Here is a 19,544-nt window from a genome sequence, read left to right as displayed (position 1 = left end):
GGCCTCTTTGCCTTTTAGTAAATCTGCCCCTTTAAACTATTTAACATGCCATGGACAACATCTTATGGTATATAGAGACATGCACGTACACTATAGTGGATCATGTATTTTACAAATTCAGACAATAGTGTATATAGTGGTCTGGCTACAGCATGAGATAGGGATCATGGAGAGAAAGACTTGAGTGGTGAGGGCTGCCTTAAGGGAAATAAAGTTAAAATTACCTTTCGTTCAGATCATGCAGCCATGATCCTCTTACAGTCTATGGGAAGTTTGACATCTATGGTTTACCAAAAGAAGTGCCAGAAGAGAACAGACATTCAGTCTCTCTCTCTCTCTCTCTCTCTCTCTCTCTCTCTCTCTCTCTCTCTCTCTCTCTCTCTCTCTCTCTCTCTCTCTCTCTCTCTCTCTCTCTCTCACTCTCTCTCTCACAACACTCACTTCCCAGTTGTATTTTAGGCAGTGTACTTTCAGGTTGAACAAAATGCTGAGAGTTCAATGGCACAGGCATTTCTATGAAATTGTTTTGCAGCTAAATAAATAGTATTATGCCATGATTTTCTGTTTTAAATGTTTTCATTAAGATGCATATAGATATTGTTCATGGCAGCTTTCTGTTATCTTTATCACATTTATGAACTGTGAAGTTGTGTCCTTTGCCATGTTACCCTTTAAAAATAAATCCTACCACAATTTCAACCATAGGGGTTTTTAATAACGATAACTATCATTTTAGTAAAGCATGCCAGAACTGCTGCTTTTTCAGAGGGAAAAACTTAGCGATACACAAATATAAAAGCACTCTTCTATGCAAATACAACAGTCAACTTTTTAAAATGTTCTTTTCCAATTTTTTCTAATTTGAAATTTTTTTTAATTTTGCACACTTTTTATTAAAAAATGTGAATCTCCAAAACACAATTGCCTAAAAACATGAACACAAAACTCAAACACGGTGACATACATATTTTACCCATCACTTTCAATGAGCCTGGCATATTTCCAGTTTTCTCAAACTCAAATTGAAAAATAGCTTGGATTTTAATATTACAACTCCCATTGCCTTCCACATGAACTCGTCACTTATAGATACCATCTTTTATCCAAGTTTTTTGCTCTTAATTGAGATCCAATTGAGATTTTGGCAACAAATAATTTTAATCATGGTAAAGAGAATACTAGGCTGTTCCAAAAAATAGCAGTGTCTGCATTCTTCTTTACAGACCCAAACATTTACTTTACAAACTGATAAATGTTTCAAGATTTTGCTTTCCTTTGAATCACTGAACTAATATTTAGTTGTATAACCACTTTTTCTGAGAACTGCTGCACGTCTGTGTTACATGGAGGCAGATTTACTAAGGGTGAAGTGGCAAACACTGCCAGCGTTTCCATCAGCAATTAACTAATGAGCGCAGGCGCCAATTCACTAGCGAAAGAGAGTGATAGCCTGCAAAAGGCCTAAAAATGTTTTTCCCCCATACATTTTCTAACATTCTAACATTTTCTAGAACATTAACTATACAGTGGGCTCATGTGTAGGGCATTATAATACCTCTATCATCTTTATTAAGGTTCCCTGGACATGTGTAATTAACAGTGGAAATGTAATGTATTAGCTGCAACATATAACATAAAGACTTCCACGGAACTTTAAATTTCCCGCCGTATGCAAATTAACCTGAGTGCAAGGCCTCTAGCGAATTTGCACGAGGCAGAAATGAATGCTAGCGCATCTTCGCTTTGAATTTCTCACATTGCAGAAGTAACGCTAGCGGAAAGTCGCCAGTGTGCAGTGGCCACGGCGAAACTCCGCCTTTTAGTGAATTAGCATTGTCTGAGTGAATTTTCACCTGGCGAAGTGTAGTGATGGGTGTGATGGGTATTTCGGTGGTTAGTGAATCTGCCCCATGGAGTCCACCAACTTCTGGCACCTGTTACCACAATTCTTCTGCATTTCTTAGTTTTGTCTCAGAAACAGCATTTTTTATATCACCCCACACATTTTCTATTGGATTAAGATCGGGGGATTGGGCTGGCCACTCATAACATCAATCTAGTTGCTTTGGAACCAAGATGTTGCTTGTTTACTGGTGTGTTTGGGGTCGTTGTCTTGTTGAAACACCCATTTCAAGGGCATTTTCTCTTCAGCATAAGGCAACATGACCTCTACAAGTTTTTTGATGTATTGAAACTGATCCATGATCCCTGGCATGCAATTAATAGCCCCAACACTATAGTATGAGAAACATCCCCAAATCATGATCCTTCCACCACCATGCTTCACTGTCTTCACAGTCCACTGTGGCTTGAGGTCAGTGTTTGGGGGTCATCTGACAAACTGTCTGGGGCCCCTAGACCCAAAAAAGAACAATCGTGATTTCATCAGTCCTCAAAATGTAGTGTTATTTTCTTTAGGCTAGTCAATGTTGGATCCTCTTCAGCACATCTTTTTTTCAAGATTGGTACTTTTCAGGGGCTTCTTGACGATAGCTTGGCTTTACATAGGCGTCTTCTAATTGAAACAACTTTAGACCTTCTTCTTCTTCCTGGAGCTGATTATTGGGTGTCTTTGCCATTTTGCTATTCTTTTATCCATCCGAATAGTTTTTTTCAGTTTTCTTCCACGTCTTTCAGGTTTTGGTTGACATTTTAAAGCATTAAAGATCATTTTAGCTGAGCAGCCTATCATTTACTGAACTTGTTTATATGTTTTCCCCTCTCCAATCAACTTATTAATCAAAGTACGCTGTTCTTCTGAACAATGTCTGGAACGACCCATTTTACTCAGATTTTCAGAGAGAAATGCACTATAACCAGCATGCACAACATTTGCTGCCTTGCTTCCTTAAGTAAGGGCCGTAATTGACAGCTGTTTTTTCACAGAATGAATGACCTCACTAATTGAACTCCACACTGCTATTATTTGGAACAAGCTATTATTATTTTGAACAAGCCTCAATTAATGATTCAATTACACAGAATCAGCAGCTTGCATGTCATGACTGTTAGGTCTGTTGGTTTTCTATTACTCTACGACACCTTCTAGTAAAGTATTTACCATGTAAAAATATAATTTCTACCAAAAACAGTAATTGATCAGGTTAGTGACGTTGGACTACTATATTATGTACATTTGCCCCAATATGCATTATTTTGAGGCAGAAATGCAGTTTCTATATAATAATATTTTTTTATATCATACAGTATATAATATTTTTTGTTTTATAGTAGTGTCCTTTTTTGATGGTACACATAAATGTTGTACAATAATACAGATCAAAGCAGTGTGTTCTACAACAGTACATCATTGTTTAATTTAACTTTCTGTTTCATCTTTACACCTTTGGCACATCATTTGCCTAAATATTTAACAACATATGTTTTTCCTCCAGAAAGTACAGGCTAATGGCATGATTTTTATCTAGATTTATAACAGGATACACATTCACTCTATTAGAATGTCCATAAAATGGTTAACTATGATCTACAAACATATGTTTTTATTTGACCCCTGCTGTTGCAAAAACTATTGCTTCACTGTTCAAATATCCTGTGTTTCTGGAAACATTTATGTGTATGAAACAAAAGCATCATACTAAATTTAGTTTCCTAAATATACCTCTGAATATACTGTAAACTCTGTTTAATGACCTCATGCCAATATCAGTCAACCATGCCCCATGATGCCCAGTGTAAGAAAATAGTTTTGGTATTGATTTTCCTGGTTACTTGCAAAAATCTAGTCTAGTAGATCAGTGGATGTTTCAAATATGGCCACAATATTTTAATTATTGTCTAATGGAAATAATGTTAGCTATATTTATAATAACTAGTTTAGTTTTACATTTTCCCATTTTATACTCCACAATCATTTAGATGTCCAACCAAAACCTTCCTAAAAATGATATATGACCTCATTTTATTTAGTCCTTGGTGATGTTGATTCCAGAACTAATTGAAGAGTAACAATGTAACGTATGGTATCCCAAAACCCAGCACTAACTCCAAGGCTCCAGTCACAGCCCACTCTTCTGTCTATAGAAGCCGCCTTTGGCTTCAGGTGAAGTCCTCCGCTACTCAGATGCCGCGAGGTATCTCTTGCAGGAGAACCAGGGAGAGCGTTCTGGGCAACCATAGGGACCGGCCGTGTTCACATAGGATGTCTTTTGTTATTTGCCAATTGTAGGTCAAGCTTGTCTTGTTCCTGAGTTGATGCACAATCTAAGCATTTTCTCTTTAATTAAAGGGAAAAAATAATATATATAAAGTACTGTTTATAAAAAAGAATTCATTTTGAATGGATAGTTATAAAATCATTCAAATGCACACATTTTGTATTCATGAGGAAAGAGAACAGCCTGAAAACTATAGGCCTGTTAGATTGACATCTCAGGTAGGAAAGCTTTTTGAGGTGGTAATAAAGAATTAGATACTGAAATGCATTTAAATTACAATATTATGACTTGGTGCTAGCATGGGTCCACACAGAATACATTTGAGAGACAAATATAAGTTCCTTCTTTTCCAAGACACTAGGGTGGGAAAGCATGAGATCTAGTTAGATGTTACAAAAGCATTTCATGGAGTACCACACAGAAGGTTATTGAATAATTACAGAATTTAGACCCTGAACATAATATTTGTACTTGAATAGAGAACTGGCTGAAAGAGATTATGAATAGTGGTGGTAAATGGAACATCTTTAATTTGACCAGTTGGTCCCTTGCAGTGTCAGTCAGTGTCTACTAAAACAAGTACAGCAGTGTCTTGCATTAAATGGCCATAGATGACATCATATTGCTTCTTTATTGAGTATACAGGGCAGTTTTGCGTTACAGTCTTTAAGAAGGATATTAATGAGCTGGAAAAATGGCATTCAACTCATAAAATAAATAACTGATACAATGAATGGAACAATTAAAGAAGAAAGAAAGTCATTTCATACTTGGGGTGCCAAAATTTAGTACATGACTATATGATATGTATTGTTGCTGATATTCATTTGCACCTCCTTCTCTTCATGTGTTCAATATGTCTTCCCTATGTCATTCCACTTTACTACACATAACTTAAAGGGCATGTAAAGTCCCATTTTTACTTTCTTTAATGAAAAAGAAACCTATCTCCAATATACTTTAATTAAAAAATGTGTACCATTTTTATAAGAAACCTGACTGTATGCAGTGAAATTCTCCCTTCATTTACTGCTGTGGATAGGAATTGTCAGACAGTCCCTAACTGCTGAGCAGGGAAACAATCATACTTATGAACAGCAGGGGGAGCCCCCACCTTACTTTCCAGACATGCAGAACTCAAGCAGCTTTGTTTATGATGTTCCCTAAGCAGCCCAGACCACACTGAGCATGTGAACAGTCTTAAGCTGGTCTTAAGATTTTTTGACCTGGCCTATCAATTACCTGACAGATGTCTGCCGAAAAATCGTAAAGATGTACGATCGTTCGAATTCCACTAACCGCACGATAATTTCGAAGGATTGGTCGGACTTCCCTAAAATTGGTCGTTCGGCAAGAAGAATCGTCGCGTCTATGGGGAGCTTAAGTCTTGCAAAGATGTTTAACAAAGTTACAAGATGGTGACCCCCCTGTAGCCAACTTTGAAAGCATAAATTATTTGTTTGATTAGGCTTGTGGTGCACTAAGTTCGTGTTTATATTTAGTATACAAAATACAGGATTTCTAGCCTTATTCTATTTTAGACTTTACATGCCCTTTAATTTATGAATTTATTTGCTTTTAGTTCTTTGTATGTGTGGATTAATTGGGTTGTTTCCAACACCTGGCATACATTTTATGTCAATAGCCCCATTAGAAATATATTTACTGAGAAAAATGTTGACGTGTTCAATACTTATTTTTATATATATATATATATATGTATCAACGAAAAAATAGCCGCACCAACAGGACTTTCGTGAAAAACAAATAGTGTTTTTATTCAACGTTTCAGCCCCGTACTTGGGCCGTCCTCAGGAACCAAGTACGGGGCTGAAACGTTGAATAAAAACACTATTTGTTTTTCACGAAAGTCCTGTTGGTGCGGCTATTTTTTCGTTGATACATGTACTATGGACATAGGACCAGCACACAGGCGTTGTTTCTTGTTATCGCTGTGCACCAGATCTGTTTCTTTTATATATATATATATATATATATATATATATATATATATATATATATATATATATATATATATATATATATATATATATATATATATATATATATATATATATATATATACTGTATATAAGTCTATATGTGTATGCAGATACCATGTTTTTTTTTGGAGCTTTGGAAGTTGATAAAATGTCCTTTTCCAACCTAAATTAATCATGTAACTATGCAATATTTTTGCTTAGTAAATTTGCAAATTCATATGATAAATAACCAAAAGAAAGTTCTAGTGTAGTAAGAGTAGTAATTATTTGACTTCCATGTGAATCCACCATATTTAATTTAGTTTTATTTTAGCCAACCACATTTAATTATTATTAGATCCATTTTTTTAATATCAGTCCAATACACTTCTAGTTGCTGGCTGCCATTTTTAACATGTTTCCTTTCCTACCAAAAATATTTTCAGTCAATAAGAGTATCCACCCCATGCCACAAAGATAGTCAACCAAAAATGAATGCATAGATGCTTAAATACTGTGAACCAAAATGTACTAGTTACATATAATAGGGATAGTATAGTTTATTGTTTTGGGGTTATAATTAGAAAGAAGAAAGGCAAGCTCCCATGTATGAAGATGAGATTAAAGTAGTCTCTGCGCAAGGGACTCATTAACTGTGTCACATAGATTTTCTAACCCATGAATAAAGTTATTTTAATGAATCTCAAAAGTTAAAAAAAATTAAATGAACTGTTTTGTAAGTTCATAAATAATGATTAACTGGTAACTGAAATATTTCATATGTTTATGTGTGTTAATTACATTTTACATTTCTGCAAAAAATGAAAAAGAAAATGCATCTGCAGTTCATTAACACCTGTTAAATAAGAAACAGAAGGCATACCATACTTGGGGGTGTTTTATTCCATGTGCTAAAATAATGAGAGGTTAAAGAAGAGTTCATATGGGCTGTAAAATGCTTGATGCACCATAGGTAAATGTCATCTTTAATCTACAGGACATTTCAATTCCTAATTAACTACTTGATATACTATTCCTACGACAGAAAAGGGTTTCCATAATTAAATTAGTCATACAAAGATAGAATAAAAGTGGAAACTCAAAGCATTTCTAATATCAAATTCTGATTTGTATTCTGATTTATCTTTGGATTCTGTCTGGTTTTCTACCCATAAATTGCTGCTTTGAATAAAGACATGATATAAACAGGACTTTAGTGATCATTGTTCCTCGATGTTTATGTAAATTTCTATTTCCCAGACTAACTAATCATTATTATTTGTCAGTATTACTACTTGTAATTATTATTTTAAATATTATTTAACTAATAATTACATTATCTATACTATAGATATCTGCATAACATTCATAATTCTGTCTCAGAAACCAAACCCAATAAATTATTTTGAACATACAGGTATGGGACCTGTCATCCAACATGTTCAGAATCTGGGGTTTTCTAGATAACAGATCTTTCCGTAATTTGGATCATTATACCTTAAGTCTACTAGAAAATTATATAAATATTAAATAAACCCAAAAGGCTGGTTTAGCTTCAATAAGGATTAATTATATCTTAGCTTGGATCAAGTACAAGGTACTGTTTTAATATAACAGAATAAAAAGTAATCATTTTTAAAAATTTGGATTATTTGGATAAAATGGAGTCTACCGGAGACAGCCTTTCTGTAATTCAGAGTTTTCTGGATAACAGGTTTCCAGATAATGGATCCCATACCGTATTAACTGTAAAAATTGATTACTGGCTGGTCCTTAAAGTAAGATGATTGCATATACTTTATTATTATTTAAATAATAGATTTGTTTGTGGCGCTATGGGCTTTTATACTAAAAAATGCTATATAAGAAAAAGACAAGATCTTCTCTCAGTTGTTGTTGGTGCTGCTTCATACACATTCAGGCATTGAGATCTGTATAATAAATACATGAAATTATCCAAGTGTTTTCAAAGAGCACTTGTATCACTGTTTGCCACCAAACCACTGTGTCAGATCTTTTCACATTTAATTAATTCTTATGACATTAACATAGTGGAAAGGTCACGGAAATGCTAACATAAATCGCAATTGATTTTTTTTGCTTCTCATTCCAAAACCATTATTGATTTTGTCTTTATTAGACATTGTTTTGGGGATCTCGCACCATTTGACAGATCTGTTTGACATGAGCACTCTGGGACTAAAAGTTCCTGTAGGGCAAGATGTTATTTCATATACTGCACTGGAGTTAATAATTATACAGACAAGCAGCATTATGCAGTAAATTTCAGCCCTGACAATAAATGGCAAAATTGTTTGGCTTCACCAACTAGAGTGTATAATTTGAAGCTGGCCAGGACTATGAGGGCTAGCAGTTAATACACTCATTTATAGAGCGGATAGAATTTAACTTGTAATGGGTATTTGATGAGTACTTGTAAACCTTAGGGATGTTTAATTGCAAGGTAATCCATAGGAAACAAAGAACTGGAAAATTCAATATTGACAGCCAGGATAGTGACACACAGTTTGACATAATAGATTATAGGCCATAATAATTCATGCTCTTTCTCAGTTTAAGAGCTACAATACAGGGAATTGTTTCTTAAAGGACCAGTAACATCAAAAAAATTTTTTAAAAAATTCGTTAGTATACAACGAAAAAAACACACCAAGACGAATTAAACTTTAGCAAAGCCTTTATTAAGAAATAACTTACTGAAATTCCACTTCCGCTCCTCTTCAGAAACGGCGACACGGCGACCATCCATTCTACGGCGTTTGATTTCTCCTCCCTTGCTGTTTCTCCTCCATGACGGCTGTTCTCTGACCCGATCTCCTTCTCTTCTTCATCCTCCGTCCTCCCAGGTGTCCAACAGCAGCAGTAGGAAGGCGATGTGGGTAGCCTCCCCAATGTCTCTACAAAAGGTGCAGTAGGGTAGAAGAGTGCAGACACGAGCATGCAGCCTGCGGGGGAGCCGAGCTGAACCGGTACTTATACATCCGCTGAGTCCTGCGCCATGGAATCGCCGTGTATCTAGAGCCCAGCAGCAGCGGTATGGGGGTCGCCTTCCTAGGATCTCCATGGACGTGCAGCTTGTGGGGAAGCCGAGGCAGAACCCCTGCCTATACTTCCTGTGCTGCCAACTCCGGCCGGGCAAAAGGGCCAATGCAACTTTAGGAGTCCGACCACAGCTCCTATCTCCGCTTACCGACACCTCCGTTCACGCCCACGGCCGCTTTGAAATTAAATGAGCGGCGGCTTCATTATTTGTGACCTCTTCCCCTGACCCGTGTTTGTCCATTTGTGTGTCACGACCCCGTTTTGTTTCACTGATCGCTCTGCCATTCATTCGGGTTGCGGATCTGTAAGGAATAAATGAGCCCAGCCGACCCCAGCGAGTGGTTTATGTGCAGGGGGTCGGGTTAAACAGTCCCCGCTTACAATAACCTTTTTTTAATGATCAATAAACAATTCGCACGATTGTTAAACGGGCAGCAGCTGTCCATGGATGGGATCCGATGGGCGAGATGAATGGCAGAACGATCAGTGAAACAAAACGGGGTCGTGACACACAAATGGACAAACACGGGTCAGGGGAAGAGGTCACAAATAATGAAGCCGCCGCTCATTTAATTTCAAAGCGGCCGTGGGCGTGAACGGAGGTGTCGGTAAGCGGAGATAGGAGCTGTGGTCGGACTCCTAAAGTTGCATTGGCCCTTTTGCCCGGCCGGAGTTGGCAGCGCAGGAAGTATAGGCAGGGGTTCTGCCTCGGCTTCCCCACAAGCTGCACGTCCATGGAGATCCTAGGAAGGCGACCCCCATACCGCTGCTGCTGGGCTCTAGATACACAGCGTTTCCATGGCGCAGGACTCAGCGGATGTATAAGTACCGGTTCAGCTCGGCTCCCCCGCAGGCTGCACGCTCGTGTCTGCACTCCTCTACCCTACTGCACCTTTTGTAGAGACATTGGGGATGCTACCCACATCGCCTTCCTACTGCTGCTGTTGGACACCTGGGAGGACGGAGGATGAAGAAGAGAAGGAGATCGAGTCAGAGAACAGCTGTCATGGAGGAGAAACAGCAAGGGAGGAGAAATCAAACGCCGTAGAATGGATGGTCGCCGTGTCGCCGTTTCTGAAGAGGAGCGGAAGTGGAATTTCAGTAAGTTATTTCTTAATAAAGGCTTTGCTATTTAAAGTTTAATTCGTCTTGGTGTGTTTTTTTCGTTGTATACTAACGAATTTTTAAAAAAAATTTTTTGATTTTACTGGTCCTTTAAGAACTTCTGATTATATTTATGTACAGTTGAAGACAAAAACACCATCCTCACACTGTAATAAGAAAAAAAAAGAATTCATATGGGAATTAATAGATTTCCAATAAATGATCAACTGTCATGCCTTAATACCATTTCGCATGTTCAGCCAAGCAGGAGAGTAATTTATCTGTTTCCCGTTTGCAGCTGGCTTATGTGCATTTATTTCATTTTGATCACATGACCTAAATGATGTATTTCCTATCAACAAAAAAACCCCAAACAATCTAGACATATAATAAAATAGGCAAGCATAAATCGGAGCATTCTACTGAGTACGCTCTGTTGTTGAAAATAATATTAATATCAGTGCAATCCAGCTGGACTACAGAGCCCCATCAATCAAACAATTATATTCAAAATATAATTACAAGATAATGAAAATTCAATTATTCAATTCATATTAACTAGTGTTAAAACAAAGCAAACATTTTGTCTGTGTATTATAGGTATGGGATCCATTATCCGGAAACCCATTATCCAGAAAGCTCCGAATTATGGAAAGGCCGACTCCCATAGACACCATTTTATCCAAATAATCAAAATTTTTAAAAATTATTTCCATTTTCTCTGAAATAATAAAATAGTAGCTTGTTCTTGATCCTAACTAAGATACTGTATAATTAATCCTTATTGGAATCAAAACCAGCCTATTGGGTTTATTTAATGTTTACATGATTTTCTAGTAGAATTAAGGTATGAAGAACCAAGTTACGGAAAGATCCATTATCCAGAAAGCCCCAGGCCTGAGTATTCTGGATAACAGTTCCCATACCTGTACTAGGTATCTTGCTTAGTGATATGGGAAATACATTTAGCTCCAGCTCTTTTTATTACTTGTCCTTAGTTCATTTAGGAGCACAGCTCTAAACCAGGTTTATAGAAACGTTGCTGTTACTGTTGTGTTAAAAGGCAGTTTTATGTTACCGGAGCTTTTAATAAAAGGTTTTTTTAGGAATTCAGAATTTATTGTAGAGACACAAGAACACCCTGAAGAATTGTGAAAAAAAGCCAACCTCCTCATTATATTATTTTTTTTAACTAAACTAAGGCAAAATGAATATGGCAGTGCAGACTAAACAACCAAAGAGCAATTTAATAACAGTATCTTAATATTTATAAAGAATGCTTGAAGTCGAGGTGGCTAATGTCATTTACTTTCTCTATACCAGGACTAAAACCATACTGGGAAAACGAAAACTGTACAAATTAATGTGACTTATAATGACACTTCCTGATAAACACATCATATTTCATATACTTGGCTATATGGCTTCTTTGTGCAGCATGGAATAAATAATTACAAGCAGTAGCAGCGACATAACAATCCCTTCAAAGGCCCCCTACAAAAGAAAATCTGCTATCCTGTCCTGCTATTAGCACTTATCCTAATGTGTGGATGCACAACTATCAGGTGAGATAAGGGGAAATTGCCAACATACAACAAACAGAAAGCAATATGGGTCCATGACTAAGTGCCTGCTCACCATGAACCGTGTGGGGCCTTTGGCTATATTTTATTTTTTTTCCAAGAAAAGTTGCTTTTTACTTTTATATCTGTGGCCCTGTGGATTTCTTAGAGTTCAGAAAGGTCACACATTTGTCTGTTAATAAAGTAACGGTTTCCCACACCCTAAGGAAACCCCTCAGATAAGGGTCTCGGGCTTGAGCACCTGGACCACTGATTCTACTTGGTGAGTTATTTATATTAGTTACTTCTGGCACCTATGTTGTTTTGAGAAATGGGCATACATTACTAAACAAAAAGACCTCCCCAAGTGCTTGATTATTAAAAATATCAACACTATACAGAAACATATTCAGCAAAATAGACCATTTTTTATTTATGAACTGCAGGGTCATACTAGGCCGGTGGGAAAAAAAGGATGGGCCCCTCCAACCCAGACCTGATCCCCGCAGGGAATGGTGGGCACTCCCAGCCACAACAGAAAAAATGTTACTTGAGGGGGCCTCCGAATGAGACGAGGAATGCCACGTCTAGGAGGTGCTAGGGATGAAGGGGCCCCTGAGTTGGCAGCCAAGGTGGGCCCCTGAATACCCAAGTCCAAAACCGATGAATCACTATGGCTATACAAGCATACATTTACAAAAACCAAAGAACTGTGGGTAAAACAATTACCCCAGATTTACAGGACAGAAATACCCCCAAGAGGAGTAGACAAGAAATGCCAGTGATTTGATATCTGTTACTTATCACATGCTACTTGATTATTTTAACAGAGCAATATAATAACTGACCTTAAGCAGGTCTATGTGCTTTCATGATAAAGACCAAAGCATTAAAATAACTGCTGGAAAAGATGAATAATCACTATGAAAGCTTTAGAATTCTCTAGATTCCGATAAATTCTCATTCATCAGAAGCAGCTCAGCTCCATCACTGATACATATTAAGGATGCAGAATAGATTCCTGCTTTGAGCTGATATGATTATCATTATTAGAAGCGACATACTAAAAAGATAACACATTCCATTGCAAAATCCTTCATTTTTTTCACTTATTATTAGTGGTGATCATGGGATAATTAAAATGGCTTATCATTTTATCCACACTTGATTATAACATTCAAATAATGTGTTTTACTGGGAAACTGCTGGACAAAATCAGTGGCATTTAACTGATGAAAAGTTCTTCTGGCCAAAACACATTTAAGTATAGAAGTGCTGCTAATATTGAGGCAGTAAATATATTTTCCTTTCACAAAAAGAAATGAACCTGTTTTTCCATTCTTCCATATGGGAGTCAAATTGGCAGCTTGAAAGGAAACAAATCAAAATCACAGCTGTTTGCTGAAAGAATCAGGATTTGCATTTATTTGAAGGAATTAATTCTTAAATGTTTTACAGCAAAACCAGTGTGATTGATCGCTGTTATTACAGACTAATATCTCGTTGTTTTTTTTTTGACATATAAATATAAGAGATTATATAGTAAAACAAACCATGTAATTCTAAGCAAGCTGTATGAAATACACATCAAATTTCAATCTCTGCATGTGTGTTGCCTGTAATGCTGCATATGTGATTCTGAAAGAAGGCTGTGGTCCGTAAACAGATATACTGTAGCACAAGCCAGGTTTATTCCAGTTCACTTATACAGCCCTGTCTTGTTGCCCATGAACTGTATTAGGGCTAAACTAAACGGGGGATTTTGCTCAGATTTTGTGAGTCAGTTTTCATCTGAACTTGTCACGCAACAGCGCAAGATGATGATGGATACTACACAATCTGATCCCCATAGCTATAAGTATGTAAGTTCAGATATAATAATGTAAGATCAGATAAATCAGATGGAGTGGTTTATTCATGCATAACTTTCAATGTATTTCAATGAGAAGAAAGTCAATCAGACACCATCAGACTTTTTTCTTGACGAATGAAGGCGCAGCATGCACCAATTGTATCTGACAGACATGTTGCATCAGATGACGAATCTACCGTGTAGTTTGCACATCAGATTTTTGTATCAGTCCCATTCTATTTTAACTAGTGATGGCCGAATTTATTCGCCAGGCACAAATTTGCGGCGATTTCCCACTTTTCACCACCGTCGAATATATTCGAGAAACTGCCATGAAAATTAGTCCAGTTTGGCCCCCTACATTGGTACAAAATAATATAAAGATCTACTCATCAGTCATGTGTCATCGCACACTTGCGTCCATTTTTTTTGATGCCGGCGAATCGCGTGAATTCACCGAAAATTTGCTTCTGCAAAATAAATTCACCGATCACTATCAATGAGTAATTACTGAAAGTAATCTCTTTGGAAACACAATATCCAAAAACTTACAGAAACGGAAATCTCACATAGAGTCAATTTAATTTTCATTATCTGCTTAATGATTTCCAAAGACCCCTAGGCTTAGCTCCTTAACAGAATCACTGAGCATGTGCAATGGCACTGGCACCCAAAGGATGTACTAGTAAAAAGTGGACAACTTTGAAATCCTGGGACATTACTATTATAGTGCTATTAAACTTAGCTGGTACTCTAAATAAAATACAGCATTTAAGCAATAATTGTTTTTAGGCTTTAGCTTTCCTTTAAAGGCTGTATTTCTAAGATTTTGCGTAAGGCTTTGTGTATATCTACTATTTGCCGAAATATAGTCTGCACTTCCTTTACTACGATTGCCCGTGGGATCTGTGAGTGCCTGCTGTTCTTTCCATAGTTTAATTCCTCCACCTTGAGCTCTAGGTCTGGGGCATGTGCACCCAGACCCCACTTGTGAACTGGTGAGATTCTCTACATACATGGCTATACACCACATATTTTTTTATCATATATGGTAGGAGTAGCCCAGACTGGACCGAATTTTCTAAAGAACGGGATGCACATCTTTGCACATGTACAGTACAAACCGAAAATTCTTTGTAGTAGGCACTCAATGAAGGCAATCTTCCACCAGGCAGTTAGTTCACAGTGAAAAAAGTTTGTGTCCACAGCCTTACGCATTTCATGTTAGAAACACTTAATTATAGGCATGTTCAGTACAGTTTACATACTGTACATGTGCCATTTGATAAATGAAGAGGTAACCCCTCATCTCTGCCACCGGATCTAGTAGCAAGTGTCCTGCAGTAGGCAGGGGGACATTTTTTTGGCCTATGTCACTCTAAGCTGTCACTCTAAGCACATACCAACGAGTGCCTATATATAAATATGGTCCTGATTCAAAGCCATGTAAGGCATGTTTGGTTTATGGAGGCAGCACATTTAGAGATAAAAGAGCAAGAGTTTATTTGGTTAGTGATTTAAGATTCCGATTCATTACTCACAGTAACAAAAAGGTTTTTTTTCTAAATGTTAGAGAAGAAAGCAATATTATACTAAATGATGAATATCTTATAGTGTATTGATTAGGACTGGCAGCATCCAACCTGGAACCATTTTTAGATCTGTAAACACGGAAGAACTGGAATAAAATGACTAGCTAAATAATAAGATGGGCATGAGAATGATTTATGAGAGATGTTACGTTTTGGAACATTTTAGTTTAACCTCACATGTGCCTCTCATTTTGGAAGCAAGCACTTCGGTGCCTTTGGCAGTTACAGTCAGGATGAAAGGATAATTGAAAGCGGTTCTGTGTATTTTGTCTCTCAGTCTGCCTGTGTAACTTTATATTTGTGGCGAACAGAACCAGAAAGTGATCATAAGGGAAAATACTTCAAAAAAAGATCTACTTTTGCTTTGAACCCATTGTATATACTATAAAATAAAGTGACTTTAATAAATACAATGTTGTTAAAATGCTTGTAAACTATGAACTGCTTTAGTTTTCCCATTGGAAACATTTTTTTTGTATTGTCATCCCTTTTATTTTACCTGATACCAAGGGGCTTAACTGAATTCAACTTGAAAAAGTGCTTTGGAATTTCATGAAATTCTTTTTTTGTTTTAATAAAATGGAATTGATTTCTACCTAATTGGAGGTTTTCCTTTGGCACCCAGAGATGTGGGGCACGGCCACAATCGGGGGGTGCAGAGGAACTGAGGTCCATGACCCTGTGACAGAGGGTTAATTTATAGGTTGAGAAAGAGAAGGGATTGTGGGGAAGTGGGAGGGGTGTGGATGGGTCAATGGCAGGTTTTCAGCATAATGGGGTATGGCCAGGGAGAGACCAGAACACAGCAGGGGTGTGGTCATGTATTCTTAGGCCATATTTTTTTCATACTTAATTTTTGGCAGGGCCTTTTGTCTAGTGGGCCAAGTGACCAATGGGTTAATAACCGGAGGCCCCTGCTAACTTAATAGTTTAGGCCCCTTGATTCCTGATGGCAGTCCTGATGCAAGGCCATATAAAATAATACACATGAAAGTGCTAAAATTTCAATATATATATAAAAGTATTGTGGGTCATTTCCCTCCCCTTATTATTTTTGAGTTGTGTGAAGAACAATTCCGAACCCATGGATTAATTTAGTAAAAGGAATATTATGCAGTAATAATAAAACAGTACCTGGCACTTGATCCAAACTAAAATATATCCTTATTGGTGACAAAACAACCCTAATGGGTTTAATTAATGTTTAAATGGTTTTATTAGTAGATTATGGTATGGAGAACAAAATTATGATCATTACAAATCATCATCATCATCATCATCATTACACAAATGCTTTTTTTGAGCCACAATTAAGCAAATACTTAAAAAAATATTTTGGTTCAGTTACATACACAGTACATATTTGTTTCTAGAGGATTCCAGACACTCACACTGACGAAAATACATCTGTATGTTGTATTCAGGGACATATAAAGGGCAAAAATGAATTATCTATTGTAATATGATTGTTTCGGTTTCGTTGTAGTTCAACTGGCAAAAGACAAGAAATACTGTACAAAGGTGATCCTTGTGTTCTACTCTCAACAATTCCTAGCTACAGTACATGTCAAAATTCTATTTTTCTGTTTTAACATTAAAACATTGAAAACTTCAGTCTCATATAGGATATTAATAACTAAATAATTACCTATATATAAATATATATATATAAAACTATAGAAAATAAAAAATGAAAACAGGTTGCATATAGTCTTAGGGGCAAATTTACTAAAGGGCGAAGTGGCGAAAATTCGCCATCGTTACGTCATTTTGCCACTTCACAGATTTACGAACGGTAATTACGCCAGCGAAGGAGATGGACTCTGGTGCAACTTCTCACTCTAACATCAGGAAAATTTTCGCTCTGGTGAAAGAGCGTTACTACGCAAATTCATTAAACTTTTTGATTTTACTGACCTTTACCTCTATCGCCAGACTTGCAAGTTCCAAAAAACGCGGCGTCTTTTCCTTTTTACAGGGTGATGGGCTGAAAAAGATCAAAATTTTTTTATTGGGTACCCTCCTTCCCCCCTACATTTGATAACATATGGCACCTACACTAAACTGTGGGCACATGTGTGGGGCATTATGACAACGCTATATCATTTTATTAAGGTTCCCAGGCCTTGTGTAGTGTAATGTATTTGCTGCAGCATATACGGCCACTGTACTACACGGTAACTGCCTGCCGTATGCTAATTAGCCAACGCTAGCGTAACTTCGAACTGCTGATCGTACTTTTGCTAGCGCAACTTCTCAAGCGTTCGGTGCCTTAGTTCGGTGCTAGTTTGGATCTTCATGAATTAGCATTGTCCAGGTGAATTTACGCCTGGCAAAGTTTTGCGATGTGCGCAAAACCAGCACTGGCGAATTTTCTCATGTAAGTAAATTCGCCCCTTGAATTCCACCATCTACATGATAGTAGAAAGATTTTTTTACGGAATACCACTTTACCTATTATATTGTCCAAATGATAGTTTGGTATCGCTCTGCCTATATGGCTTTATAATTTTGCTTTGTATGTGATGTATATATCATTTATTTTCAGCAGGTTTTCATTAGAGCCTGATTTATGAGTATCTGTAAGAGAGCACAGCTGGATCTGTAATGTGATACATAATTCTTACAGGTTTCATTTCTCATTTGTTGGCACATCCTAAATGCCTGGACTGTGCATTCAAAAGACAGAACCATTCCTCTAAGGGGCCAAAAATTGGGATTTCTATTTTTCTAACAAATATTTTCTTCTTCTCAAATTAGTTTTTTTTTCTCTAAAAATCTAAAAACTCTTATTCAAAACTTAATGAAGTTAATGGGAGCTGTGCTGAACCTATTGGACCTTTTTTAACCATTCAGGATTTTGGATTTTTTTCACTAGTAATTATTTCTAAAACTTAAATTTTTAGAGGTTTAGAGATATTCATATCCCTAGAGAATTGTTCAGCATTTTACCATAATCAGATCTTTTAATAACATTCATGGCCTACGTAATTTTAAAGAGATTGAGTTTTATTGTGGTTTCAAAAAGATCTAAAACCACTAAAATTCAACCTTTAATAAATGGGCCTTCCCATATCAAATTGGGTTAATGTATACACAGCTGAATTTTTGAATCGTATGATACAGATCAAAGACAAAAATTATAGTTTCAAGTGAATCTGAGTAGGGATGGGCGAATTTTTTCGCCTCGTTTCGCCGAAAAAATGACGCCCATAGACTTCTATGGCAGCGTGCGCCAAAAAAAACCGTCAAAACAGTTTCGCCGCGCGACAAAAATTTTTTGACGCCCATAGACTTTAATGGGCGTCTGCAACATTTCGCCGGCGGCGAATTTTTGGCGAAGCGAAACGGGTCAAATTCGCCCATCCCTGAATCTGAGCTCAAATTTTATCCTGTGTTTTGTTACTCTGGGGGGAAAAAATCAATTTTTTTGTGCGCATTTGGTGCAAGAAAATAGACAAAAAACAACTGACTCCAAAGCATTTGGAATGAGAAAAAACACACATTCAGCAATAACAAATGTATTTGGCGACATTTCAGAAAAAGTTCTGCAGTTTTTCAACAGAGCAAAACATGGCAGTTTTGCTAATCTGTAATTTTGAGATGTTGAGTATTGTAGCTCTGCATAGGGCAGAAAGCAAATATTGCAGAACACCAGAGATAATGAGAGTAAATAAAATGAAATCGCATTGATACTGTAAGCAGAAAATCTTAATTAACTGGTTGCTGCTCATTAACTCTAATACGATTAATTCCCTGATAATATATTGCTGGCTTGCCAGTAATGTATATCCACTGAAACAGATCCCATTATTCTGGGTCAGCATTGCTATTAGAAACTGATAATGATTTTTAATAGCTATAATTCCCATGAAACTAAGCGTAACTTTAGAGCGTTATAGCCTCCTGGGGCACCCAACCCACTTGTTAACCATTGGTAATGACTCATTTCAAAAAGGCATTTCTGCTTAATTAAATTATGTCATGTACAGTATAATGATCAGATAGGATTAGTGCAAATGTAGCCTTTGCTGACGAATACCGTAATACTCTTTAGTAAAAAAAAATTCCAAAACAGGAAAACTCTTTTTGCATTAGATCACCATATTTCAAACAAGATTCCAATTAATTTTACATCAATTGGAACAGTGCATTTATTCTGCTCACTGGCATTTGTTTTGGCCAATACAACACTATTTTAAAACAATGCA

The 19,544-nt window shown here is 36.8% G+C and overlaps 1 protein-coding gene across 1 annotated transcript in view; it reads right to left on the bottom strand.

The window, feature by feature from the left end:
• LOC108717409 (histone-lysine N-methyltransferase SMYD3-like) overlaps nucleotides 1–19,544 on the bottom strand; it is a 231,136-nt gene that overhangs the window by 66,912 nt on the left and 144,680 nt on the right. The gene's annotated exons all lie outside the window — the stretch shown is intronic.

This window comes from Xenopus laevis, chromosome 5S (assembly GCF_017654675.1).
Source record: "Xenopus laevis strain J_2021 chromosome 5S, Xenopus_laevis_v10.1, whole genome shotgun sequence".
Lineage (NCBI taxonomy): Eukaryota > Metazoa > Chordata > Amphibia > Anura > Pipidae > Xenopus > Xenopus laevis.
Note: the sequence above shows the minus strand (reverse complement) of the source record. Positions and strands in the feature narration are given on the sequence as shown.